Source organism: Ursus americanus, chromosome 19, assembly GCF_024610735.1.
Source record: "Ursus americanus isolate L20-20 chromosome 19, mUrsAme1.1.p, whole genome shotgun sequence".
NCBI classification, from domain to species: Eukaryota; Metazoa; Chordata; class Mammalia; order Carnivora; family Ursidae; genus Ursus; species Ursus americanus.
In genome coordinates, this window is record NC_142145.1 from 26,538,315 (window position 1) to 26,565,715 (window position 27,401).

At 50.4% G+C, this 27,401-nt stretch overlaps 1 long non-coding RNA gene across 2 annotated transcripts; it reads right to left on the minus strand.

The window, feature by feature from the left end:
- LOC148108480 (uncharacterized) lies at nucleotides 1-26,745 on the minus strand. 2 transcript variants are annotated; one of them, XR_015727701.1, is made up of 3 exons: nucleotides 26,526-26,745; nucleotides 25,424-25,517; nucleotides 1-1,807 (listed from the first exon to the last, which is right to left on the minus strand). It is a non-coding gene; the product is annotated as an uncharacterized LOC148108480 (long non-coding RNA). The 2 variants fall into 2 exon arrangements; XR_015727702.1 differs by lacking the exons at nucleotides 25,424-25,517; nucleotides 26,526-26,745 and adding an exon at nucleotides 3,278-3,638.
- Nucleotides 26,746-27,401: the final 656 nt, after the last annotated feature.

Below are 27,401 nucleotides of genomic sequence, written 5' to 3' on the forward strand. Positions count from 1 at the left end.
TTAATATAGGAAAACTAGTTCTTTATTGAGAGATTGTATATTAGTATTAGTGGATTCTGTGTGTAACAATGTCATCATGCACACGATACAAAAAAAAAAGGCTGGGCCCACCATGCTTCGGAAGGGCAACACAACAAAAGCCAGCGTACAATGAGCAGATGGCCCGGGCTACACGACCACAGTGCGTTTCAGCAGGGTGACATCTCTAACCGAGCGCTGTACATTGTCAACTGGGGGATGTAAAAAAATACAGATCATGCTTTAGTTTTAGTACAAGAAAAGGTGAAAAAGATACACAACCAAAAGGATATTTGATACAGAAAAAATTACCCACAAAATAAGAACAGGAAGTAATTCAGCACAGCAGAACACGCTATCCCTGTTTAATGGAAAACCATTTTGCTGGGGATTCTTTTCTCTTCTTCTTTGTTATGTTTTTTTGTTTTTTGGTTTTGTTTTTGTTTTTGCTCTTTCTTTTCAGATTGCCAAATGGCAATCTGGGGCAGCCACTCGGGACTTTATTTTGGAAGGGCCCTCGAAGTAGGGGCCTTATTCTTACATTACGGCCGTTGTTTTGTTTCAGTTTTCAAGCAGGTCCGGCTGGTGAGGCAGCAGAAGGGAGCCGGCTGTTAAAGGGGAAGTTCTGAGGGCCAGGGCGGATGTCCAAAGATGCTCTTGACATCGTACAATTAAACAATTAAGACACCATGGCCATGGCTCCCCCTGAAGCCAGGGACCTTGCTGCACCAAATTCTCAGAGGCTATGGAGTAGCAGCAACTGTCATTTCATCCAAGATTTTCATACATACATAAACATATATATACTTATTATTTTTTGCCTCCGACTAAACGTACTCTCTTCACTTATGTCTGGGTGCTGCCAAGAAGCTAGCTGATGGTCACCCAGGTAAGTGGGAAACTCGGGGCTAGAGCCTCCAAGCCAAGGCAAAAGGAATCCACTTAACAGGGATTTACAGTGCAATGTACTCAGCTAAACAAGATGAAGATACAAAAATGGTTATTTCTCTACGTCTATTCTGAAATGGCCTACATCCTACACTACTACAATGGAAACTAAAAAGAACAGACTTAAGCTGGCAAGCTATCTAATAGTTTTACAAGAAGATTGTGGTGTAGGACCTTGTTGGGTTAAGCATTAGTATCCTCTATCGAAAGGTCATGAATTCTTATCTCATTGTGCTAAATTTTACCCACAGCCCGACTCACCCTCAGCCCTTGAATTTTCTGTGGCCGTGTTTGCCATGAAAGTAAACTTTGACTGACGGGCAGAATTTATTGGGGGGGGGAGAGGGGGGCTTGGGGAGGGAGCATATTAAAAATAAAATTTAAAGGCAGCTGAGCAATTTGAATTTCAAAACGTAAAATCGGCATCCTGCAATGGTATTTAGAGATCCGTGGTATTAATGAGGATGACAATGATTTAATCAGGATAATTATACTTTCAGGCTCAACATCCTTCTTAATCATTTTTGAATTTCTGCCTAGTGTAATGTTCCACACCCGTTTTAAGAGGAAATGCCAAGTAAGAAGACATAATTGTGTATTGGGGGAGGGGGTTGGCATTTCCAGGGAGAGCTCACCCGCCCCCGCCCCATCCTACTCCTCACACACCCCCTCCACACCCCCTCCACCGCTAGGCCGGCCTGAGATAGGGATACTGCCGCTTAAATAGCAATGCTTTCCTCAGATGGAGACAGGAGATGGTTAAGAGGGGTGTCACAATACAGCTAAATGCGGAGGCAGAAGGGTCACAGCGCACACAGCAGCGAGTTGACCATTCACTGAGCTACACAATGAAGAAAAAAAAAGATTTGATAAATGCAGAATGTCATCATTCTATCATCACACAAAAAAACTGCGGTTCAAACAGGCCTAAGGGGGCCAACCTTGCCTTTTAGGTTCTGGGGAGAGGCGTGGGGCTGGGGACAGCTGGGCTGGAAGAAAGAGGGCCGGGCTTTCATTTTCTTGCCCAATCGGGCCCCTGGGGCGCACTAAAGCGCTGGCCCCGCGACCCCACCCCCTGTTCTGACTCGGTGGAGCAGCCCTGGTCGCAAAGGGAAGACATCATTCTGTGCGTGAGGGAGGGGGGAGTGGGGGAGGGCCTTAGCCAGCAGGGATTTAAGCAGACTTGAGTGGGAGAGGGTAGCAGAAACATTTCCAAGAAGAGAAATGTGAGTCCAGAGGCAGAATACAAAAAGAAAAAAAAAATGAATCTAAATGCATCTCGGATTCGCTTTGGGAGGTGGGAATTTTTGATTAAAAGAAAATGGAAGAAATGTGGAGAGGGGGAGAAGAGGGGGAAACCAAGCTATTGTTGGAGCAGAATGTAAGGGAAAGGGGATGTGGGGAAGGGGACCGTGCAAACACACCCCATATATCACAGTTAAAAACAAAGCCGGCGCCGGCCTGCTGCTTTGTCAACGCCTGCCCAGGGCAAAGGCCTGGCGTGGGGGCAGCTTCCCACCTCATCCGCACACACAGCGCAACACCCGAGGGCCGGGCACCCCGCTCCGGCCGGGACCAGGGGTGCACAGCAGTGCACGTCTGACTCCGAGGCGCACACACACTTACACACACGCTCATATACATACACACCCAAGCATTTTGAATCCATAAATGCAACTGTCATACAAAGACAATGGGAGGGGTGTAGCACAAGGGCGATACAAAAAAGGGTTAAAGGGGAGAAAAGAATGGTACGGGACGGGAAATCGTGCAAGTGCCCACCAGAGGGTGGGGGCTGGGGCACGGGATAGGGCAGATACCAGATCCCAGCTAACCAGCCAGCGGCAGGGATAACCAAAAGATGAAGGAATACAAACACAAATAACACAAAAACATACATCTGCCTCAAAAAAACCAAATAACAGAAAGCCAAGTATGCTTGCACACACATACACACACGCGCGCACGCACACGGTCATGTATCTCTCTCCTTCTTTCGATCATACAGGGCTAGGTATTAGGGGAAGGGGCTGTGATTTGGGGGAACCGCGTCCGCCGCAAAGAATAAAAAATGGGGCTGGGGAGGGAGGGACCCAAATTCGCCAAACCCTAACTTCACTACAAAAGCTCCCACGAGGGCGGCCACCCCCACACTGGGGGGTCCCCCAAAAGGGAGAGGGGAGAAGCCACTGCTCGCCCTGCATCCCCGCGGGTGTGCCCTGAGCCCCCCGCCGCCCGCGGCGCCCGCCCCCGCCCCGGTGCCTGCGGCGATCCACGCTCCGAAGCTGACCCCGAAAGGAAAAAGCGATACCTCTGTTTCGCACAGAGCCAAACACTGGAAGCACGAGATAGCCGACGTGGACCAGGACCATCCTGGCTCCTCGCGCGGCGGCGGCGGCGGCTGCGCGCGGGCCCTTTGTGGCGTGGCTCCGGGGCGCGGGCGCGGGCGGCGGCGGGGCTGCGGGAGCCGCCGGGGCGGGAGGCGGAGCGCGGGGCGCGGGCGGCGGTGGGGCGGCGGCTGGCGGGGAGACAGATGGCCCATGGAAAGGCTCCCTTCCCGGCCCCTCTCGACATTCAAAGGCGCTGGGGCCGCAGCTGCCGCCACACAAAGGCGCGCGCAGCCAATGGGAGCGGAGCGCAGCGCGGCGCGGCCTCGCCGGAACCGCGGGGGACAGCGGGGACCGCGGGCGCGCGGGTGGCGGGGGGAGGGAGGGGTGACGGCTGCGAGGGCGCGGGCGGCCAATCGCGGAGGCCCGCGAACGGGCACGGGGAGAGGGGGAGGAGGTCAGCCCCGCGGGGCGCGTGGAGCCTGGCCAGGGTCCCTGGCCTCCCGCAGGCCCCAGCGCGCGCGTGAAGCGCCCCGCACACAGACACAGGCGGCGTGCACACGGAACGTGCATACACCGAGGGGGACGTGCACCCAGACATATGGAGGTGCATTCGTGCGTGCGGAAAGACTGGCACGAGCGCACCAAGTGCACACGACCCGGAGGTCCTTGCACACTGCGCACAGGTCACTCGGGGACGTGCGCATGGGGGCTGGCGCACGTGCAGAGCCTGACTGCGGGCACAAGTGAAGGTGGAAAGCGAGCGAGCAGCCGCACACAGCACCCGGGCGCTGACACACAGACAGGCACACACCAAACGCCTTGTTAAGGCAGGACACGTGCCAAGAACACATTCCCAAAGACACACGGAGGGGACACACAATGCAGATATGTACACTCCCAGGCTCCCTGCCCGTGGCAACGCTTTGTTGCTTTTGCAGAGCACAAAGCTCACAATAATTATTTGCTGAATTGAAATCCGCTCATACACTGAAGTATGTGCACTGATTCCATAGGGAGACACGCTCACCCAGAAAACCCAGAGCCACTTGGCCACCATCCGCCCTGCTCTGACACGGGCACAAGCAGCCATGTGCACAGACACGCCCACTTCCTCAGTGCCGAAGGCACACATGACATCAGGGCTAGCAGGCTCCTGGGATTCACAGTGGAGGCAGAGCCACGTGTCACGTGTGGCCTGTGGCTGGTCTGCCAGGTACAGGCACGAGGGAAGTGAAGAGCCTTCTCCCCAACAGCCCTGTTGTCAGGTGGACTGATAAGACTGTGTCCATGCACACTCAGCCCACCCACACGCTATGAAAATTCCCAGCACGACCCCAGACCAGGCTCACAGTCCACACCAGGCTTGGGGAGCCCATCCACAGGCGGAAAGATAGAGGACACCTCCGACATCGGGAGCTGTCTTCAAAACCCAGTGGCTCCTTTATTTAATGAGTCTGGTAAAAATTAGATGGTAAAATCACAGCATACAGAGCTAAAGGGAATCTAATACAACCCAGCATCCCCCCTTTTAGAGATAAGGCAAAAGATGGTCATTCATTGAAGACATGATATACTTATGTCAGCATTAGGGGGGCCATGCAGGGCCCCCTGACATCCCATCCCTTGTACTGCAGAGGGGCCTCAGCCATGTAAATGCCATCACCTAAAAGCCTGCTAGGTGCAGAGCTGGAGCTTAGCATAGGGTGCTGGGGAAGGGGACACTTAGGAGGGGCACCTAGCCCATTTGGGAGTGGGGGTGGCAGTTGGGTTGACTGCAGAAAAGTGACTTCTAAGCTGAGACAAAGAATGAGGAACGGCAGGAATGAGGTGAGGCAGACTCAGGGCACACAGTTCTCTCCCTCTCGAACACATGTAACCCTCAGACCTCTTCCCCCCCCAAACACCTGCAGCTGCCCCCAGAGAACTGAAGAGGGGGGCTCCCACCAGAGCCAAGCCCCACCCTTGAGGGTCATTTCAAAAAGCTTCTGCCACCAGCTCTTTCCTGTTTCCATGATCTGTCAAATAAACATAATTGCCACCACTAATAAAAATCTTGAAAAATGAGAAGACCTTAAGAAACACCTACTAGAAGTTTTTCCTATTCTATTTCAGGCTTTGCCAATATGCATAGAGACCAGATTTGTCATCGAAATCTACATATTTTTTATTCTGTGTTTTAATCTTAACATTTTATTGGAGACATTTCCCCTTCTACACAATTATCTTCATAATTTTCATTTTAAATGTTTTCATAGTATTCCAACTAGTGAAGTTTCCGCGAAATTAATCATCATCAGATATATTCTTGGGCACTGCACTTGAGTTACTGGAGATCACACAATAAACTTCATGCCTATAGCTTGCTGCTTTTGTTGAACTGTAAGCTTAGAACAAACTTCTAGGGTTGGCATTCTTTTTTTTTTTGTAAGATTCATTTATTCATTTATTTGAGAGAGAGTACACGCACGCTCATGCACACACACACACAGACGCACACACACAAGCAGGGGAAGGGGCAGAGGGAGAGGAAAAGAGAATACTCAGGCAGACTCCCTGCTGAGCCTGACACATGGGGCTCCATCCCAGGGCCCTGAGGTCATGACCTGAGCAGAAATCAAGAGTACGTGGCTTAACCGACTGAGCCACCCAGGAGCCCCTGGGGTTGGCGTTCTTAAATTGACAAATATGTAGAAATTTTATGGGTCTCGCCACATATTGCTCATGACAAGATTAAACTCATTGTCAGTACTACCAGCAATATATGGTGTGCCAATTTCTCTGCAACATTGCTAGCTTTGAGTAGGGCATTCTTTTTTCTTTCTTTCTTTCTTTCTTTCTTTCTTTCTTTCTTTCTTTCTTTCTTTCTTTCTTTCTTTCTTTCTTTCTTTCTTTCTTTCTTTCTTTCTTTCTTTCTTTCTTTCTTTCTTTCTTTCTTTCTTTCTTTCTTTCTTTTCTCCCTTTCTTTTCCTTCCTTCCTTGCTTCCTTCCTTCCTTCCTTTCCTTTTTTTGTATCTTACTTTATACCAGAGCAGCTCCCAAAGGCTTATCTGACTGCCCAATCTGCCCTCGACAGCAGAGTGCTTAGCTTATAAACTCTGAAACTAGATTGCCTGGCTTCACATTCTGGCTCTGCCACTTATTAGCTTGGACAAGTTGCTTAACTTCTCTGGGCCTTGGTTTCCATATTTGTAAAATGGGCATGATTATAGCAACTTTCCTCATAGGATGAATGTGAAGACCAAGGGAAGTACGTCCTTATGGAGTACATACGACAGTGCTGGCAGTTCAGCTCTTAGTTCTTGCCCCTTTACTTGTCCATCTCTCCTGCCCACTACCCCTTGCCCTCCTGCTACTATTTATGATTGCCTAGTTAAAGCATTTAGTGTAAATTGGATGGATGTATAATGTCATTTAGTGTAAATGACATGGAACATCCGTCTGACAAAAGCAAACATCAATGGGTTAGTTCCCTGTAAACCTAAGGAAATCATGAGTCCAACTATGAACTGCACCCTTCTTGCTCACACACTGGAGAAACATAACAGACAGATGCCCACTTTCACCAGCATGCCCACATTCACACACAGGCATGAGCCTCCTGCTGAGAAGGAACTATTCTGGATTAGTAAGAGGAATTTCATTATCAAGGAAACCTTGGGTGTTGACCATTCCTCAGCTCAATGCAACCATCTGAGCAATGGGAATAATAATAACCCTGGTCAGACTACCTTAAAGGTGTATTGTGAGGAGCAAATGAGAAGATAGCTGTGGAGTCTGAAAAGAGTGGAAAATTCTAGAAGCATAAATAGAGTGGTATCCCCAAGAATGAAATATGATTATTGTTTTGCCCATCTCCTTGTCTTACAGATAAGGAAACTGAGGCTCAGAATTGGGGTCATGAACAAGGTCGCTGCCATTCCTGGCTGAGCTAGAATGAGAACCCCTATTTCCTGGCGCATAGCCTAGTATTGCTGCTACTTCCCCCTGGTTCTCCATCATGCCAGGATGACTGTTTCCCACTCTCTTCCCATTAGTTCATGTCCACAGAAGTACAACAAAGCAGATTCCTGAGAATAGGAAGATTGGTAGAAATATTTCATTCATGTGTGCTTCCCACCCCCTGCCAAAGTCAAGACCTAGAGCAAGTTTGCAGGCTTCGCGGGAAGATAGATGTAAAAAATGAAAGGTGAAGGTCAGCCTGTAATTCCTGATCCAAACTGGAGAAACATGGCCCTCTAAGGTAGAAATAGCACTGTCACCTTGGACCTTGACCCACACTGGGATTCCTCACTCCCTTTTGCCTCCACCTTGGCCACCTAGAGGGGTTTCTACAGAACTATGTGTTTCTGGGGCCCAGACACATCCATTTCGAGAACCACTCCTCTGGAGCCCAACCTTAGATCTGGGTTATGACTACTGTTGCCCTTTACTCAACAAATGGAGGCAAATCCACACATCAGCCACGTAGACATGAACAATTTTCCAAAACAGATGGCAGAATTTCTGCTCTACTCCAGGTGGGGCTGGCATCAGGTAGACCCAGCTTTGAAACAGCTGCAAAACAGCTGGACTTCGGTAGACGCCTCTCCGCGATGGGAGTTACAACAGCCTCTGTGCTGAACACGGCAGGAGTTCCAGATGTGGCGCCCTGCGGGAAGAGGCACTGCGGGACATTGACAGGCACCAGGGAGTCAAGGCAGAACGGCATGAGAAAATAAAGAGGGATCCCACAGAAGCTGCCCATACCAGGGATGACGGTGAGTCAGGCGGGAGTCAAGGCGGGCTTGAGTACTCAAGAAATCCTTCAGGACAGAGCAGGATAGGAGAGGACCCTAAAGGGTGGGTCCATTTGCAACAGGCTGAGAAAACGAGAGAGGCAAAACATGAATCAGGGCCCAGAAGTAAACATAGGAGAATTAGGAGAAGGAGCTGGGGTGGGGGGGGGAGGAAGGGAAAGGAGGGGAGGAGGAACGGGGAGAGAGAGGGAAGGAGGAGGAGGAGAATAGGGAGGGGAAGGAAAGGGAGCAGTAGCAGCAGCGAGGGAAGAGTGAAGCTGCAGGAGAGAGCTCGGTGCTCTGCACTGCGCTGGGACCTGGGGCCCACGGAGCAGGCGGGACGGGACCAGGGACGCATGTGTTGCATGCACACACACTGACCTGAGCTGGTGTGCCAGGAGCTTGCCTAGCCCTCAACCAGGGATGAGCCAACAGGAAACGGAGCAGGACCTGGGGGCCACAATCCCCTTCTCCACTGTAATAGGGAAATTATCTTAGCCCCTGGCTCCCCGGGTTAAAGGCTGAAGGTTACAGACCCCCTGGCAGTGAGGCGGGGTCCTGTGACTATGTGCTGGGGAAAGAGATGGAAGCAGGAATTCTATGGGATGGCTTTCTTAGAACATAGAGCTGTTTTGGAGGAGGCCAGGAAATCATTTAAAACAAGCAAACAAACAAACAACTGGTAAATAGAATCACGCCTGCATCTGTCTTTCCTCTATGGACTCTATTTCAGGTTAATGAAATATTTGATGAGGGGAAGTTTCTCTTTATAGAAGTACTGGCTAATAAATGGAGAAGAAATGATATAATATCATCATAACGAAATAATAGTTCTAGGCAATGGTCAGCTACAGCTGTTAATGTCACCAAAAGAGAGACAGTGGGAGGGGACAGGTCTCCTAATAGAAGAACAGCCCACCCCCTATGAGGTCATCTTTCCAGAAAATGGAACCTGAACCTAATCAAACTTCTAGATCTTAATTCCCAATAGATAGGAAGCACAGAAAAGTGAGAAGCATATTAAAAGATATCCTTAGGGGCTCCTGGGTGGCTTAGTCTGTTAGGCGTCTGCTTTCGGCTCAGGTCATGATCTCAGGGTCCTGGCTCCCTGGGGAGCCAGCTGGGGAGACAGATAAAGAGGAGGAGATTTATTATGAGGGTTTGGCTCATGTGGTTAGGGAGACTCAGATGTCCCACGATCTGCCGTCTGTAAGCTGGAGACCCAGGAAAGCCGCTGGTGGAGTTCCAGTCCAAACAGGAAGGCCTGAGAAGCAGGGGAGCCAATGGCGTAGGCCACTGGGGAGTCTGCTCTTCCCTTTCCCTCTGCTCCTCCCCCCACTGATGCTTGCTGTCTCTCCAATAAATAAATAAAATCTCTAAAAATAAAAATAAAAGATACCATTGGATGCAATGAGCAGAATCTAAATCAGGGAAACACTACAGGGCAAACCAACCATTTTCTTCAAAAAATGAATTATAAGACAGAAAAAGGGAGACAGAGGGGAGACCTATAGTGACAGAGGGGCTACATTAACCAATGCAGCATTTAGACTTTTGCACAATTAGAACAAATAAGCTATACAAATAATTAGGCAGATGCAGACATTGCCTATCAGGATATTAAGGAACTGAGTTTTTTCAGATGTGATCACGGTATCGTGGTTATGTTTACACAAAGCATCCTTGTATTTACAGATGCATTGCAGATAATATTAAATGATGTTTGGGGGGCACCTGACGGGCTTAGTTGGAGGGTGCAACTCTTGATCTTGGGGTTGTGAGTTCAAACCCCACATTGGGTGTAGAGATTACTTAAAAAATTATTTATTTACTTTAATAAATAAATAAATAAATAAAGTCTGGAAGGTTCTTACCTCTCCTGGGGGGAGGAGTATAGGTGAAACTAAGTTGGCATTGAGATGATAATTGCTGAAATGGAATGACAGATACATGGGAATTCATTACACTATTCTCTCTACTTTTGTTTACGTGATGGTGAATTTTGTGTGTCAACATGACTAGGAGAGACCTGGCAAAACATTGTTTCTGGGTGTGTCTGTGATGGTGACTCTGGAAGAGGTCAGCATCTGAGTTGGTAGACAGAGTAAAGGAGATACTCTCCCCAGTGTGGACGTCATGCAATTCATAGAGGGCCCCAGGAGAACACAGAGGTAGAGTCAGGGCCAATTTGTTCTCCCACTTGAGCTGAGACTTCCAACTTCTCCTGTCCTCAGACATCCGTGCTCCTAGTTCTCGGGCCTTCGGACTTGGCCTGGGATCTGCACCATTGGCTCCCCTGCTTCTCAGGCCTTTCTGTTTGGACTGGAACTCCACCAGCGTCTTTCCTGGGTCTCCAGCTTACAGACGGCAGACTGTGGGACATCTGAGTCTCCCTAACCACATAAGTCAAACCCTTATAATAAATCTCCTTCTCTCTATCTATCCTATTGGTTGGGTGTCTCTGGAGAACCCTGACTATATCAGTTTATATTTTAAATTTTTCAAAAATAAAAGTAAAAAAACACAAACTAAACAGCCAGCACACATCCTTGTACTCCACAGGCACACGAATAGATGTTTCCTCTGGTTTTGCAAGTTAGGAAATGGTGCTTATTCCTATTAGACACAGGCCGAGGCCAGAAGCTTGGGCCAATTGTCAATTCCCAGGCACGGCCTCAGACCGTCCCAGCTCCGCGGCATCAAGTGCTCAGCCGCACGGACTTCTCCGGCTCACCATCCAGTTTGCCAGGACGCTTTACCTGCTTCATGGCCTTCTTACGGGAAAGAAATCAACTCTGATCTTATTGAAGCCACTGCTTCTTTGGGTCCCTGTGTTCATAGCCACACCTAATCCAAATTGAAGGCAGAAGGGACCAGTTCTCTACAAGAAGCACTGAAAAGACTGCAGGTGTTCAGACCCAATGTCTGTAGTCAGGTGGATCAATTAGCAAGTGCTGCAAAATATTACGTAAGAAATAGCTGTAAGATCACAGCAGCGCACAAGAAGCACGTAAGCGTTTATTCTCACAGATCGGCGAGCTGCCCGGCCCTGGCTCTGCTCCGACACATCAGGCCTGGCTCTGCTTCTCACGATCTGTGGGTTGCGGGGTGGCCCTGCTCCCCATGTCTCTCATCCTCCATCAGCAAGCCCAGGCATGTTTTTCTCTGGCAGGGGCCAAGTGGAACCAGGCAAAGCCTCGTAGGGAAGGCCAGTGCTGACTAGCTTGGGCAGAGCCCCAAAGGAGCCAAGACACATGGTGAATCAGGGAAACAGGGAGTAATTTTATTTGATGTGTGTGTGTGTGTGTGTGTGTGTGTGTGCGCGCGCCCAGTGAAGAAATTAAGAATATATTTGGTAAGCTATGGGGAACTCTGGAGGTTTCTAAGCACAGGAGTGAGCTGATCAGGAAGAGAAATCCATCTATGCATAGAATGAGTGGGGATGGGGGGCAGATTCTAGGGCCTAGGAAATCAGGGAGATAAATAATGAGGTGAGGTTGAAAGTCAGACTTAGGAATGGCACATTGATCCAAAGTGCAGGAGTGTAAATGAGGAACAGAGGACACCCCTGACATTTTTAACCAGGGAAAGAATGTTCTATGAGCACTCCTCCCCTTAGGAGGATGTCAGATTCCAAAGGTGGTTCCCAAGTCCCATTGCTCCCAAATCCAAAGTGATTACATATACTCATCTTTGAAAAGTTATGCTTTATTCTCATTCCCTTTGTAGTTATCTGATTCTCTATCTTTTCCACAATTTCTCTGTTGCATTCTTATTAGACATGAGGCAACTTGATATATTCATAAATCAATTCAAATTGATTGAGGAAGGCTACAATGGTGCTGCAGAGTGCTAGCAGCCCCCGTTATACGTTCTCCCCTTTTTCCTTGATCATACAATGTCTGACTTCTCACTGGACATATGGCCACCTGGAATAATGACTACATTTCTCAGGTTCCTTTGCAGCCAGGTGTGGCTAAGTTCTGACTGATGGGCTGAAAGCAAAAGTTTGTGTGCTACTCCCAGGAAGTATTCTTTCAGGCAAAGAGATGTACCTTTCTTCTCTTTATCATTCATACTAACTGGAAGATGGCTGTAAGGGCTGGAGCTAGAGCAGCCATTTAGGACCATGCAATGGACAGTACATAATGAATCTCATGTAGCTGGTGGAGAAGCAAGTTTGAAAGAGCCTGGACACGGGATGATTGCATAAAGCCACTCTATAAGCCCCAGATGGCCTCTCTGTGACTTCTTTAAAATAGGAAAGAATTCAGTGTCTATCTCATTGAAGCCATGGTTACTTTGTAGCCTTCTCTCACTTCCTCCCACTTGCAGGCAGGTATAAAATCACCACTTGACCACTGATTCCTGCCTATGTGGGTACTAGACAGAGGTGGCATGCAAGGCTTTCTTCGGGCTTCTGGAAATGTGTAAGTTCTAAGTTCCTAAAGAGAGGCACTACTTTCACGCACATCAGGAGGCCATGGGGGGCAGGGGGGAGAGGCAGCGGGGGAATGGGCCCAAATGTAATCAGCAAATGTTAAGGGCGGCTGGAACAAATTGGGTATGACAGCATGAATGGCTTAGCCTGCCCTTGCAGGCAAGGGGGACATCATGACTTTATCTCATTCCTTAGTTCCCTCATCCTTCTGTCTTGGTTGGTGGGGTTGCGTGAGAGGTTGAAACTCATGCTGGAGGCAGAGGGCAGTCCCGAGATTCATTGTCCTGAGGGGCTGGTTCTCCTACTTCAGTGTGCATGAGAACCATATGGAGAACTTGCTTGAAAGGTCCCAGCCCCTGAGAGTCTGACCGGGAGGTCCCAGAGCAGGACCTAGGAATCTGCATTTTAGCAAGCCCTACCTCCTCCCCGGGGAATCTCATGCAGATGGTGAGGGGCTATCTGGGCAAAGGCCAGCTGTGACGGCTAGACTGTCAGCCCCAAGGGCAGCTTCTGCTCTCTCTGCTTGGCACAGCACCCAGCAGACCACGGCTTGGATGGCTGTTCAACGCCTATCTATTGGCAATGGGGAGCCGCTGCGCCATCTTGAGCAAGACAGTGACTTTAAAAACACTTCCAGGGGCGCCTGGGTGGCGCAGTCGTTAAGCGTCTGCCTTCGGCTCATGGCGTGGTCCCGGCATTCCGGGATCGAGCCCCACATCGGGCTCCTCCGCTAGGAGCCTGCTTCTTCCTCTCCCACTCCCCCTGCTTGTGTTCCCTCTCTCGCTGGCTGTCTCTGTCACATAAATAAAATAAAATCTTTAAAAAATAAAAAATAAAAAAATAAAAACACTTCCACTTCTGGCTCTGTGGCTCGGGGCCTGCTGAGGAGAACAAAAGAATTTCTAACCCAACAGGAACTGAGGATTTTCTTTTTAAAAAAATCAGATTCTCAGGCCAATATTTTGATCCTCAACCTACTTTCTGACTTCGCAGCCAGTGTCTGACTGGCCTGCACTGAACTCTGTGTTAGAATTAGGTGATCCATCCTCTGGGAGATGGGGCCTGGGATGGCGCTGAGGGAAGACACGGGGTGTGGTGACGAGGCGTTTTGGGGCCTGAAGCCGCCCACATGCAGAGCCTCCCAAGGGCATCCTCAGGCCTCTCCTCACGATGCTCCTCGTCTCTCCCCGCAACGAGCACAGAGGGGAAAGCGAGGCTCCAAGAAATTAGGTCACTTTGTCCAAGTCCAGGGCACAAAATAAATACCCAGGCATGGCACCTAGGCCTGGTCACTCCACCACAGGACACCGCACGTTGCTGGCATCAGTCACTCTGTGTCCCAACCCCCAGGCTGGCCCCTCACCCTGTTGGAGACATTGGCCTCACTTTCCAGTGGAACTTGAGGGGCCCAGACTTCCCGGCCCATCCCCTCTACATTTTGTCCCCAAATCAGGCACGGTGCCTTAAAACACACTGCTCCTCACTCCTTTGGGTTCAGTGGCTTAAACATGTGGCCTTGGGAAAAAGCCGTAAATGTTCAAGTAAACTTATGCAAGAGCCTCTCTCTGACCTGTCAACCTTCTAGAAGCTGAGTCTTCCCATAGCTCAGGAAGCGCGCACTCAGCCCTCCTCAGCACATTTACCACAGCCTCCGAATTGACCAGCAGAGCCTTTCGTATCCCTCTCCCTTCTCCGGGGTCCCCTGTCCCTGCTTCTCTGGGCAGTCTGGGTGCCCTGGGTCAGGCTCCAAAGAGAAGAGTTGCACGTTCCGGCCTGGCCAAGGGGTGAATTTAACAGGCTGATCCTCAAGATGGGGAAGGGCTTAGGGCAGAGGCCCAGCGCCTACCTCCTAATGGGCCCAGAGGGAGGTAGGAAGAGGTCAGAGGTCAGCCAGACCTGGGGATGTCCCCCTGCGAGGCAGCTGCGGTCCAGGCCTCACCCACAATGTGTTCAGGTTACATCATTAAGGCTGAATTGATGTTGATTACAAATAATAATGGCTCCAAAGCAAAGCCAGATGGGGAGTGTTCAAATTGAATGAAGAAGGAAATGAGCTGCCATCCACAGGGACAAGGGCTGCGTGGGGGGCCTTGGCTCAGGGACTCTCAGACCCAGAAGGGAGAGTTTACAAAATCCAGTCCATCCCGCAACTCAGGAAGGGGATCACCCACGAGTGTCACTCAGCAGGAATACTTCCGGTGACCAGGGGCTCCTACCTCATGTGTCTGTCCTTCTGGGGCCCATCTATCCATGTGTGTGAATCGAGGGGTTCATCTGGGTGCCTTTCAGAGTCCTTGCCTGTGCTGACGCTCCCTGACTCTTGGACTCTTAAACCCTTTTGGGCATCTGACCCAGAGGACTTGCCCCTAAGTGAGGTCACAACAGTAAAGGCTGATGGGAGTCTGAAGGGTGTAGCCAGGGGTCCACAGCAGGTTCATTCTAGGTACTTCCATCCAAGGCTGCAACAGTCAGTCCCAGGTCCCTGCATGGCCCAGGAAGACAGGGCACCGTGAGACCCCTGGAAACCAGTGGAGGTGAGAGTACAGGAGACAGCAGCATTTCCTGGGGGCCAGGACGTGGTAGCCCCAGGACCGACAGGGAGGCAGAGGTGGGGGCTGGGGCGGGCACAGCACAAAGCCTTGTGTGTTCAATCTGCACAGCGGCCACTTGTGGTAGGTAGCGGTATTACCCCCATTATACAGATGAAGGAACTGAGGCTCAGAGAGCTTCAAAAATTTTTCTGTAGTAACCTAACTAGTAAGCCTTGGATCCCTGAGCCCACACTTAATCACTTCACAGGTAGAGAGGTAATGACTATTTCTTTTCCAGCCCAGAATAAAAGGATGTGATTTGGCAGGGGGAAGAGGGAGAGTGCTACACTGTTCAGTCAGTCAACGGACAGCTGGTCAGTGGGTGGGTGAGCAGCTGGTCACCCCGTCAGTCAAACACAGATTCTTTTCATCATTGGCTCACCCTGAGCCAAGAGGACACGAGGCTAAGGGGAGAGCCTGCCCTCAGGGCACTTACAGCCTAGACACCAGCAAACAGACGACTAGAAGACAACCTGACGAGGGCTGTGTTTGCCATTCACAGGTGGCTCTGAACACAGAGGAGGGCCTGGCTGATCTTGAACAAAGAGATGCGCAGAGAGCTGGGGACTGAAGCCTCACAGTGGAGGGCACATGTGGATTTCTAAGTAAGGCTCAGGAAAATAGCATGGTGGTTTCTTTCTTTTAAAGATTTTATTTATTTGACAGAGAGAGACAGCCAGCGAGAGAGGGAACACAAGCAGGGGGAGTGGGAGAGGAAGAAGCAGAGGAGCCTGATGTGGGGCTCGATCCCATAATGCTGGGATCACGCCCTGAGCCGAAGGCAGACGCTTAACAACTGAGCCATCCGGGCACCCCAGCATGGTGGTTTCTTAAAGTGGAACATAGAATTAATTACCAGCGCTACTAGGTATTTACCCAAAGGATAGAAAAATACAGGTTTGAAGGGGTATGTGCATGCCGATGTTTATAGCAGCATTATCAACAATAGCCAAAATATGGAAAGAGACCAAATGTCCATCAACTGATGAATGGATAAAGAAGATGTGATAGATATATATATAGATATATATAGATAGATAGATAGATAGATAGATATACACACATAGACAGACAGACAGACAGACAGACACACACACACACACACACACACACACACACGCACTGGAATATTACTCAGCCATCAAAAAGAATGAAATCTTGCCATTTACAATGACGTGGATGGAACTAGAGCATATTATGCTAAGTGAAATAAATCAAAGAAAGACAAATACCATATGATCTCACTCGTATGTGGAATTTAAGGAAAAAAATAGATGAACATAAGGGAAGGGGGAAAAGAAAAAAGGAGAGAGGGAAACAAGCCATAAGTGATTCTTAAAAATACAGAACTGAAGGTTGATGGAAGGATGTGGGTGGGGGATGGGCCAGATGGGTGATAGGTATTAAGAAGGGCACTTGTTGGGATGAGCACCGGGTGTTGTATGTAAATGATGAATCACTGAATTCTGCTCCAGAAACCAATATTGCACTATATGTTAACTAACAAATTTTAAATTAAAAAAGGAAGAAGAAGAGTCATAAGAGAGCTTGCTTCCCCTCTGCTCTCTGTCCTATGAGGACACAGCAAGAAGTTGGCCTTTCTACAACCCAGAAGAAGGTCTCCACCAGAACTTGACCATGCTGGCACCCTGATCTCAGACTTCCAGCCTCCAGGACTGAGAGAATTAAATTTCTATTATTTATAAGCCACCCAATCTGTGGTACTTTGCTATAGCAAAGTACCAAACTGACTAAGACAGCCTTTTTTCCAGGCACCAGAAGAATCTGCCAACATATGGGAGGACATCATCGCCAGGCAGGAGTTACCCTGACAAAGAGTCAGCCCCAGTTCTGAAAAGAAGGGTCCTAGGCCCCCAAAATGATCAGGCTTTAGAAGGCAGCATTTGAATGAAGTCCAGAAGGAATAATGTCAGCGTCTTTCCAGGGTGCGGTCCATCCTCCCTGCTCTCCACAGCACCCAGCCACATGGATGCAAAGGGTGCTGCCCACCCAGGCCAGTGGGTTGGGTTGTCCTTGGACACACCTGGCTGGACGCCATCCCTTCTCACCCAAGTAGTACCCACTGGCCCATGCCTCCCTCCCTCCAAGCTCCCTGTGAAGGGGCTGCAGGTGTGGAGGCTCTGAGAGACCCGGAAAGGCTGGGGCTCTGGGGCTCTGTCCCGAGGGAACCTGTCTCCGCCTCCCAGCTGCAGCGCTTTGAGCCCGTGGGGGCCTGGCTGAACTGCCTTGCGGCAGAGAGAAGAAGTCAGCAGGACCGAGCCTCTGCAAGTCGCCGATCACCCGGTAGACTAGTTAAAGCATAGCAAGGGAGCAGCAAAGTGGCAGACTGAACATGAACATCTAGGCTTGCTCCCTTCCAAAATTCACTACAACTAGTGAAAGATTTTTTTTTTAAAGACATCCAAGACGAAGGAAAGAAGACAGGAGCTTGCAGTGACAAACTTGGGGGGGCTGGAAATGGACAAGTGGTAACTGCACATGGGCAGCCCCAAGGGAGAAAAATCCTAAACCGGTGGGAGAGAAACTCAGATGGGATCCGATTCCACTGCAGAGTGCTGGGTGCACTCAAGCGCTGACCGCCGCAGTGCCCTTGGAGGAGCCGGAAGTAAGGGTGGAGAAGGGGAGACCGGTGAAGCCGCGGGTCCTCCAGGCCCCTCCCCAACTCCGCAGTGCTGGGCACCTGCCCTTCACCCTCAGGGCAGAGGCTGGAGCTTTATTCTCTGCAGAAGATAAAGCAGAGAAGAGAGTCTTGGGCAGGGATTCAATCTCGGCCCACCTGCCCTCTGGTTCTCCTTCCCAACCCAGCCCCCACACGACTGGCACCAGACTTTGCCCTCCAGGCAGGAGATCAGAAGACAACTCTCTGGACATTTGACCATCCAAAAGTAAAACCCTAAATGAAGACATTGACCCAGAGGATCCCCAACAGAAGGTCCACCAAGATCACCCTACAGTGAGGCTCAAAGTCAAAGTGCCCCAGTCACTACTCATTTTCCAATGAGCACTTGGGTTCCTCCCCATTCACCACTATACTTAATTACCAGCAGAGCACAAAAGGTTACCAGACTTCCTAGAAAGACTTCTAATAAGGAATCTAGAGACCAAACGACTTGAGGCAGCAGAAGAGATTAAAAAAAAAAAAAAAGATTTTTAAAAGATCATTCATATCCCCAGAGAAATAAGAGACATTGCGTACTGAAATGGAAGGTTGTTTTTTAAAAAGACCATTTAGAGAACAACAACAACAAAAGGAATGATTGGAAATCCTAAACATGTGAACAGACTTGGAAACCCAGTGGAAGCAGCTGAATCTCCCATGATTCCACAGAGGTGTGTTGGAGCCAGGGTGCAGCTGGGACACAGTGCTGGGACACCGTGCGGCAGCCTGTGTCTGGTTCCAGGGAAGGGATCTCCTCCTCACAGGGAGTCTCCCTCTCACAGGCAACTGTAGGAAAGCAGCTTCGTCAAGGGCGGAATCATAGGCTACTGGGCGCCGGGCAGACTGGATTCAGGGTACCTGAAGTTGGCCGTTGCTGGGGAACGGCCGCTGCCTGGCATCTGGAGACCTTGGAGTTGTGGGGATTTGTAGGTCTACTCCCAGACCCCCACTGGGGGAGTATGGGAGAGAAAGCTATTGGTCGTATAAGAAGCTAGGCTTAGGTGTGGCTCCTCCTACCAGGAGATGGGGCCCTGGCTTAGATCTAGGCAACCCACAGTAGTTCCCAGGGTCTCTTCTTAATAATTCTGCACCATGGGGGACGCCTGGGTGATCCCATCAGTTAAGCATCTGACTCTTGATTTTGGCTCAGGTCATGATCTGAGGGTTGTGACATGGAGCCCCAAACCCCTGCACTCAGCAAGGAGACTGCTTGGTATTCCCTCTCTCCCTGTCTATCCCTCCCCCTGCTCATGCTATAGATAGATAGATAGATAGATAGATAGATAGATAGATAGATAGATAGATGATAGATAGATAGATAGACAGATAAAATCTTTAAAAAGTGATAATAATAATTCTGCACCATGAGGGCACCTGGCTGGCTTTGTCAGAGGAGCATGTGACTCTTGATCTCGGGGTTGTGAGTTCAGGCCCCACGTTGGGTGTAGAGATTATTTAAATAAATAAAAACTTAAAAATAATAATAATTTTGCACCATGAAGACTGAATAACCCACTGAACTTCCAGTGTAGTGGCTGAAAACAGTCCCATCCCAATGTACATTACTGGGAGTTTTCAGAACACTGAGGACAGGAGAAAATCTTGTCAACTTCCAGGGAGAAAAGTGGGGTCAGTGCTTCTAATGGATTGAGCCTCTTGGAGATCATAATGGCAAAAGAGATGATGAAACAAGGCCCTCAGTATTCTAAAGGGACATGATTTCCATCCCAGAATTCTCTGTCCAGACTAATTATTAAATCAGGGAGGAGAGGAGTATTTTCCAGCCATGCTAAGTCTCCAAAAGTCACTAGTGCAAACCCCTTCTCAGGAAGCTACTAGAAGTTGTTCACCACTAAAACCAAGAAAAATGGATGCAGGAAACAGGAGATCCAACCAAAAGAAAAGTCAAAGGCATTTTCTGGAGGACAATGGAGGGAGACTCTGGAGGGCAGACAGACCAGACTGGAGCAGTCATCATCATACCCTCTGTTGCTATCCATTGTTCACCTGACAAGGTGTGTTACCAGAGCAAGGGAGTAAAAACCAAGGAAGAGAAAGCCATGAGATCCAGGACATACAGACCCCCAACTCCAGAAACAGGCGAATGGAATTTTAAGGAGGACAGCAAAAAGAAATCCCAAGACAACAACTGAGTGGCAGACCTAAAGAACAGCAAGTCCAGACTGAAGGAAAACGAAGGTCTCCAGGAAGGACAGCTCCAGGGAAAAAAACAGAAATGATAGATTACCTTCTATGACTGACCTTATGGAAAAGTGTACTGCGGAAAGAATATGCAATGGCTATAAAGAAAGTTAAACAGGGGTGCCTGGGTGGCTCAGTCAGTGAAAACATCTGCCTTCAGCTCAGATCATGATCTCAGGGTCCTGGGATTGAGCCCCACGTCGGACTCCCTGCTCAGCGGAGAGTCTGCTTCTCCCTCTGCCCCTCCCCTGACTTGTGCATGCTCTCTCTCTCTCTCTCTCTCAAATAAATAAATAAATAAATAAATAAATAAATAAATAAATCTTTAAAAAAGAAAGAAAGAAAGAAAGATAGTTAAACAAATGGAAATAACAAAGCAATTATTAACTCTGGGGAAAACAAAAGCCAAAAAAACAAAAAACCCAGAAAGGAAACAACAGCACAAATTACAAAGCTCCACTGTGAATAATTTTTACATAGGCATAATACTCTGAATCTTGACTTAAGCAAAAATTGTAAAATAACCATATTGGAGGGGTGCCTGGGTGGCTCAGTCAGTTAAGCATCCAACTCTTGATTTCCACTCAGGTCACGATCTCAGGGTTGTGAGACTGAGCCCTGAGTCTCCTGAGGATTCTCTCTCTTCCTCTCCCTCTGCTCCTCCCCTCCCCTCCCCTTTTCTAAAAAGCAAACAAACAAACAAAACCCAAAAAACATATTGGAAGGAGAGGGGAGGGGAAGGAGAGAGGACATCAGTGTAAGAACATTAAACTTCATCTATCATAATAAGAAATCAATCAATGCCTATAATTAACTAATCAAAAGACAGCAGCATAGGCCTATTCTTCAGACATATAGAAATGGGTAAATTCCAGAAGAAACAGGTAACAGAGTTTGGAGGTTGCCTTTCAGGAGGAGAACTGGGAAAGTGGGGAAAGGTGGAGCAGGGAACTACTACGCTGTCATAAGACTCTTAGCACTATTTGACTTTCTAAATGTGTGTATGCATCATATTGGCTTTTAAAATTAATTAAACAAATAAAAGTACAACAATATTGGGAGGCTCTGACTTGGAAATTGTTCCACTGTCTGATTTGTAAACACTGTACAAAGACTCATGCATTTGCTCTTACTTAATAGCTTTGGGTCTGAGCTTCTTCCCAAGAGGGTGAATATTTCCAAGATATACAATAAGCATTTGTGGAGTGAACAAATGAACCAGCAGATGAACTAGAGAGCCAGACAGCCTCTAGAAGTAAAGTGTAACATACTCATAAGAACTCATGCTCATAGGGGCACAGGGTGGCTCAGTCAGGTGAGTGTCTGTTGATTTGTCTCAGTTTGTGATCTCAGGGTCGCGAGTTGGAGCCCGTGTGAGCTCTGCACTCATCGGGGAAGCTGCTGGAGATTCTCTCTCCCCCACTCCCTCTGCTCCTCCCCCTGCTCACACATGGCACACTCTCTCTCTCTCACTCTCTCTCTAGCTCTCTTTCCCTCAAATAAATAAATAGATATTTTTGAAAAAAGAACTCATAAGATGCTGGGGTCACGTGGACAGATGCCGTCTTCGAGGGGCCAAGGCAAAGACGGTTGCACATGACCAGGCTGCCTCTTGGTGAGAGAGGTTTCCTGGAAACCTCTGCTCTCCACAGGAGGTCTGGTGGCCCCAATCCCAGGCCCCGTGGGACAGCGAAGCCCATGGCCTGGGTGTCTGTGTCCACAGGAGCTTGGGCTTTGTTAGGAGAACTACTTTGGTAGAAAGAAATCAAGACACACCTAAAGCACCTTAACAAAGGAAGACATAATGGTCAGAACGCGTGAGGACTGAAACTGGAACAGGACAGGACAAACTGGGAAAGCCCGCAGACGCAGCTCTGGGCACCTGCTCCTCTCTGCTGCCACTCCTTCCTCCACCTTCTTCTCGCTGGGTGCCGCTGATTCTCCGGGAAGCGGACACTGTGGAACACCCGTGCCGGGTTTGGGGGCATTTCCACCCTCTCGAGCCCTCTCCCCACTGTCGAGCCCAGAACCCTGGCCTCTGCAGCCTCCTTGGCAGTAAGGCTTCGGGTAAGTGACATAGACTCCATTATTAGTATCCCTCACACCAGGCTCGGGCCGCATGTGAGCACCTAAAGAAGAAAGTTACCAGATGGCACAGGCAGCTAGCTTGGGGACAGTGGCACTGGCTTTCTCTAGGTAGGGGCCATCCTTCCTGGGAGCGGAGCCTCAAGCCTGGTTCCCAGCTCTCCAGAGGATTCTGCATGGATCTGGGTTTAGGTTCCCCCAGAGCAGACAGTGATTCAAATATTCAAGTGTAACTAGTAGCTGTTTCTCCCAGGAAATGAGAGAAAAAAGGAAGAGAGCTAGAGAAGGAAGTTAATAAAGTATGTGTTAGTGGGCGTGTCCCCACTTTCATGTCCCCCCGCCCCCCCCCCCCCCCCCCGCCATCCCATCCGGCATCTAGCACGCTCCCCACACTGGGGGAAGTGTGTTTCCCCACCCTGTGGAGCTGGCCGCCTCGGGCCTTATTTGGACCAATAGAATAGAGGTGGAAGGGGCACTGAGTGAGTCCTGGGGCCTAACGAAGCCTTACAGCATCTGATGGGGTCCTTTCCAAACACTGCCCGGTGACCACCTCACCAGGAAGCTGGTCCAGCCCTAGTGGAGATGAGGGGGGGAACCGAGGCACCCAGCCAACTGCCAGACACACGAGGACCTTCTTTCCTGCAGAACACAGCTGCACGAGGCGACACCAGCCGTAGGGCCACCATCCAACCCACAGAATCATGAGAAATAATTCATGATTATGGTTTCACACCACACGATTTTTAGATGGTTTGCTCCAGAACAATAGATAACTATGATATCAAGCTGGTAACCGCTCGGGGCAACTGGAGCTCAGTCCTGCTGGGGAGCTCTGGGAGAGAGCGCAGAGCAGGCCTCAGCGTTAGCTCAGTCGAGGGAGGGGGTATTTTTTGACCAGCTCTCCCTTGTCCTTGGCTCAGAGCTGCTTGCAGGGGCATGAACTCGCCAGCACTTCTGGTTTGCCCTGCACACAGGCCCAGTGCGCTCTGTACACTGTCGCTGTAAGCAGACTTGGCGGGTGGCAGGGAAGACAGGGGGGTCTGGGCAGGGCACTGACAGGGCAGGCCTGCTAGAGTGTGTATCCCAGTGTGGTTTTCAGAAACTTCTTTTCTGTTGAATCGGCGAGAGTCAGTGCCTGGTGCTGGCATCCTGGAGCCCTGACTGATGACTGTGTGTCTCCATCCCAGTCCTTCCTGGCTACCAGCTGACCCAACCCCTCTCTAATCCATAGTCCAGATTCTGGAGGCAGCCAAGTACATTGGCTCTGCACACCTCCACGGCCCCTCATGGGCAGAGCTGCTCCAGCCAGAGGGTCACCCAGTAACCTGCATATGGGCTGCCTGCAATCAGGGGCCTGCTTGGACCGGTCAGGGTTCACTTACTCTCCTGAGCAAGGCCACTGAGTATGTGCAGGCACCATGACCGATCTACTCCAACAAGGTGGGGGCAGTCACTGGTGTCGGAATTCTTGCTCCTGCCCCATCTCACCTCTGGGACGTGGCCCATTGTTCCTCAATTTGGGGCCTCTGAGGCATGGGGCCCTCTGTCTGTCTACTGTGGGGCAGAACTAAGGAGTTCCTGGTGCCCAAAATACTTGCCCCATCCCTCCATCTCCCTGAGAAGCCACCAGCCCCTTGATACCACTTAGAAGTGAGACGTATGCCTGCATTCCCCATTGGAACCTGCAATGCATTTTCTCAAACAAACTGCACCATAAAAGCTGAACAAGGGCAGTTAACATTGTACTGCTAATGATAAACTTCAGGAACACGATGAGTTAAGTAGAAATTTGTGGACTGGCCTGAAAAACCAACCACCATTTATAACTTGGTTTCTATGGGAAAACGCATTCTGAGTTCCAAACAACTGGCTCACATAGAGATTTCTGGAACACAGCCTGGTCACCACGATGGGAACTGTAGGTGGCTTCTCAGTATACCCAATTAACATGGTCATTGTGGGTAGTTAGTAATGGGTTCTTGCCCCGGGCTCGGAGAGCCCTGAGTGAAGGTGGGGGGTATTCTGGGCAACCTGTGGGGTACCCAACCCTGTCCTTATGAAGCCAGAAGGGCACCAAGGGGCATCTGGTCCCACATGCTACCCAGGCTAACATTCCTGACAGTCTCTGCTTATACGTTCCCTGCGTCACAGAGATTTTCTAGGGCCAACTCTCACTGGCCAACAATTCTTCCTTCTACTGAATGGAAATTGGCCCTCGCACCCCGATTCCACCACCGCAATTTCTGCTCATCCCTCAAACCTTGCTCGGGTTTGAACATCTCTGTGAAGCCTTCCCTAACCCCCCATCTTCCTGCACATTAGTTAGAGTCATACCAGCTGCTATAACATTTCAGAATATATCACATCTTACAAAACAGTGAGTGTCTCAGTCCACTCGGGCTGCTGGAACAAAAGACCATAGACCGGGCAACTTAAAGCACAAACACGTATTTTGCACCGTTCTGTGCTGTGAAGTCCCGTGAGCTACAGGTGCTGGCAGATTCAGTGTCTGGTGAGGACCCACTTTCCAGTTCATGGGTAGCCATCGTCTCTCTGTGTGCTCACACGGCAGAGAGATGGTCTCTCTCGGGGCTCCTCTTATAAGGGCACTAACCCCATTCGTGAGTGCCCCAGCCTCATGACCTACTTACCTCATGACCTACGCCCAAAGACCCACCTCCAAATACCATCACATTGGAGGATAGGGCTTCAATATATAAATATGTGGGGGGGGGCCACACACATTCTGTTCACAACAATGGCTGCTCCTGGGTGGCAAGCAGGCAGTGTTTCCCACCTGCTGATTTAGGGTCCCAGGCTCCTATCAACGGGCCAACCTTCCATCAGCAGGTAGGAAGGAGAGTGGTAAGGAGGCATACCTGCTTCTTAACAGCAATCCCTCTACTCAGCACCATTGGCAAGAATGAGGCCCATGGCCCCACCCAGATGAAGACAGAGCAGAGGCCTGGAAATGTCATCCACAGCTGGACAGGTGTTTCTAGTGACAGCTATAGACCAAGGACGCAGAAGCACAAAGATGGACATCAAGTTCCCTCCCTCCCTCCCTCTCTCACAAACACACACACACACACACACACACACACACACACACACACTAAAGGCCTGCTCTCAGCTGATACACAATTCCCCACCAATGTGCATGTGATAAGCGATACACTGAGCTCCGTTGTACTGAGGCAGAAGACCAGACCAATCCCCCCACCCTACACGCATCCATGTGCCTCTGGGGTCACAGGACACCAGGGAGGTTGAAAGGGAATGCTCCAGGAAACCCTTCCTCCAGCTGGAGACATAATGGGAACAGAAGCCTTTCCGACGAGGGCAGGACCTACCTGCACCCAGACAAGCTTAAGAGAGGTGAAATGTTCGGTGTTGACCGATGCCAGCCGTCCAGCCGCAGGAGCCAGGGCACTGAGAGCTCGGACACTGTGCGGGGAAGAGGCAACTGAGAATGAGCGTTCACATTCCCTGGGCACTCGGGATGTGCCAGCATTGTTCTGAGAACGTGACCCTGTTAACTCCACCTCCTCTCAGGCTCTCCCTGAGCTCTGATATTATGCTGTAGATTACAGACGGCAAGCCGAGGCACCCAGGCTGTCACTTGCCCAAGGTCACTGAACCAGAATGTGGTGGAGCTGCGCTACGACCCTGGACTCCGGCCGCAAAGGAGCCGCCAGACCCTGCTGCCCAGCTCGGAAGGGCAGGCGCCCCCAGGCTTTTGCCCCTCTCTAGAAAGCCATCCCAGCTCCCTTCAGCTTCGGGCAAGGAGGAGAGGGGAGGGAGCGTGAAGGCTCCAGGCTGGAGGCTAGGACGGTTCCTCCTTCGGCCCTCCCCGCTCCCATCCCCTCCCAGGGTGCCCCAGTCGGCCACCTGTTGCCCCGGCACCGCAGAGCAGCTGTGCCCTGGAGGCCAGCACCTGCCCCTCCCAGCGAGGAGGCCCCAGGCGGGGGAGGAGAGGCCAGCCAGGCCCGAGACCCCTCGTGGGCTTTTCTGCTGGGGCGCGCAGCAGATCTCCAGCCCGGCTCGCTGCAGGGAGGGGTTCCCTTCCCAGCCCGTGCCCCTCCCAGCCGCAAGGATTCCCCTTCCCCACCTGCAGCGCCCCCTCGAACCCCTCCCCCGTCCCCCCACCGCCCCCTCCGCCCCTCCCCCTCCCCTCACCCCCCCCCTCACCCCCCCTGCTGGGAGGCCAGGGCTGGGAGCCTCGTTCCCACCTCCCATGATGGGAGGACCCCCAGGAAGCCGCCTCCCAGAGATGACCCCTCACACACGTGGCGAAGGCTGGGAACCCAGGGCGCCAGTCTCCTCTGTCAATAACTGGAAAAGAGCTCAGAGGCGCACCCCATCTGGGGGCTCCGTTTCCTCATCTAGTAACCGGGCTTACTACCCTGGGTTAATGCCTCCTGGGGCTTCGCATGGCCTCAGAGCCTTACTAACCTGGTGCCCTCAGGGCAGCCGCCCTTCAAACGATTTGCTTCTCCAGCAAAAACAAAAACAAGAACACCCCAAATTCCTGTGTGTGACATTCTGCAGCCATGAAAATGAACGTCAGAGAAAACCGCTCCGTATCCTATCTGTGGTGTCTGTCCCATCGGATGGGGGCCCCCAAATGTGCGGTGGAGGCCGGGGACGTGGGGTGTTTACAAGAGTCACCTGAGGCAGAACACAGGTGCAAGAAGTTTACTGAATGCCCCGCGAGGGAGCCTGGGGCCGCGCAGGGGGGAGGGGGCTACGAGGAGGCAGGGGGCGGGGGCTGGACTTAAAGGGGCAGGTGAGGACGTGCGGGGACGTGTGGAATTTTCCCTTTTTTGGTAACTGTGCTTGGTAGTGAGGAGCCCGTTGGTCAGTTAGGGCCTGTGGATATTTCGAGGGGGGTCGTCGGATGGGCCTGTGTGGATTCAGCCAGGTGGTGGCCGTGGGCCCTTGTGCCTTGATCAAGTTTCCATCGCTCACCCCTGTTGTCTGAAAGCAGCCTCTGCAATATCTATACCTAAAAATAAAAAGCTACCATAATGCTGGTCAGGTGCGGTAATTACGGGGAAGTTTTCATTTTTGATGCGTGTGTATGTGTGTGTGTGGGGGGGTATGGGTGCGCACGCGCTTTCAGCTTTTTAAAACATACTTTCTACAGGTATTTGTTACCAGATTAAAATTTTTTTCCAGATACTAAAGCCCTAATTTTACTGTGTTCATCCCCCTACCCCTAAAATACCGAAGGCTCTTTCCAGCCAACATTACAGCAGTGAGAGACCTTTCCTGCTGGAAGCATCTGGGGCAGTGATTTTCAACTCTTTGAGAGCCACAGATCTCTCA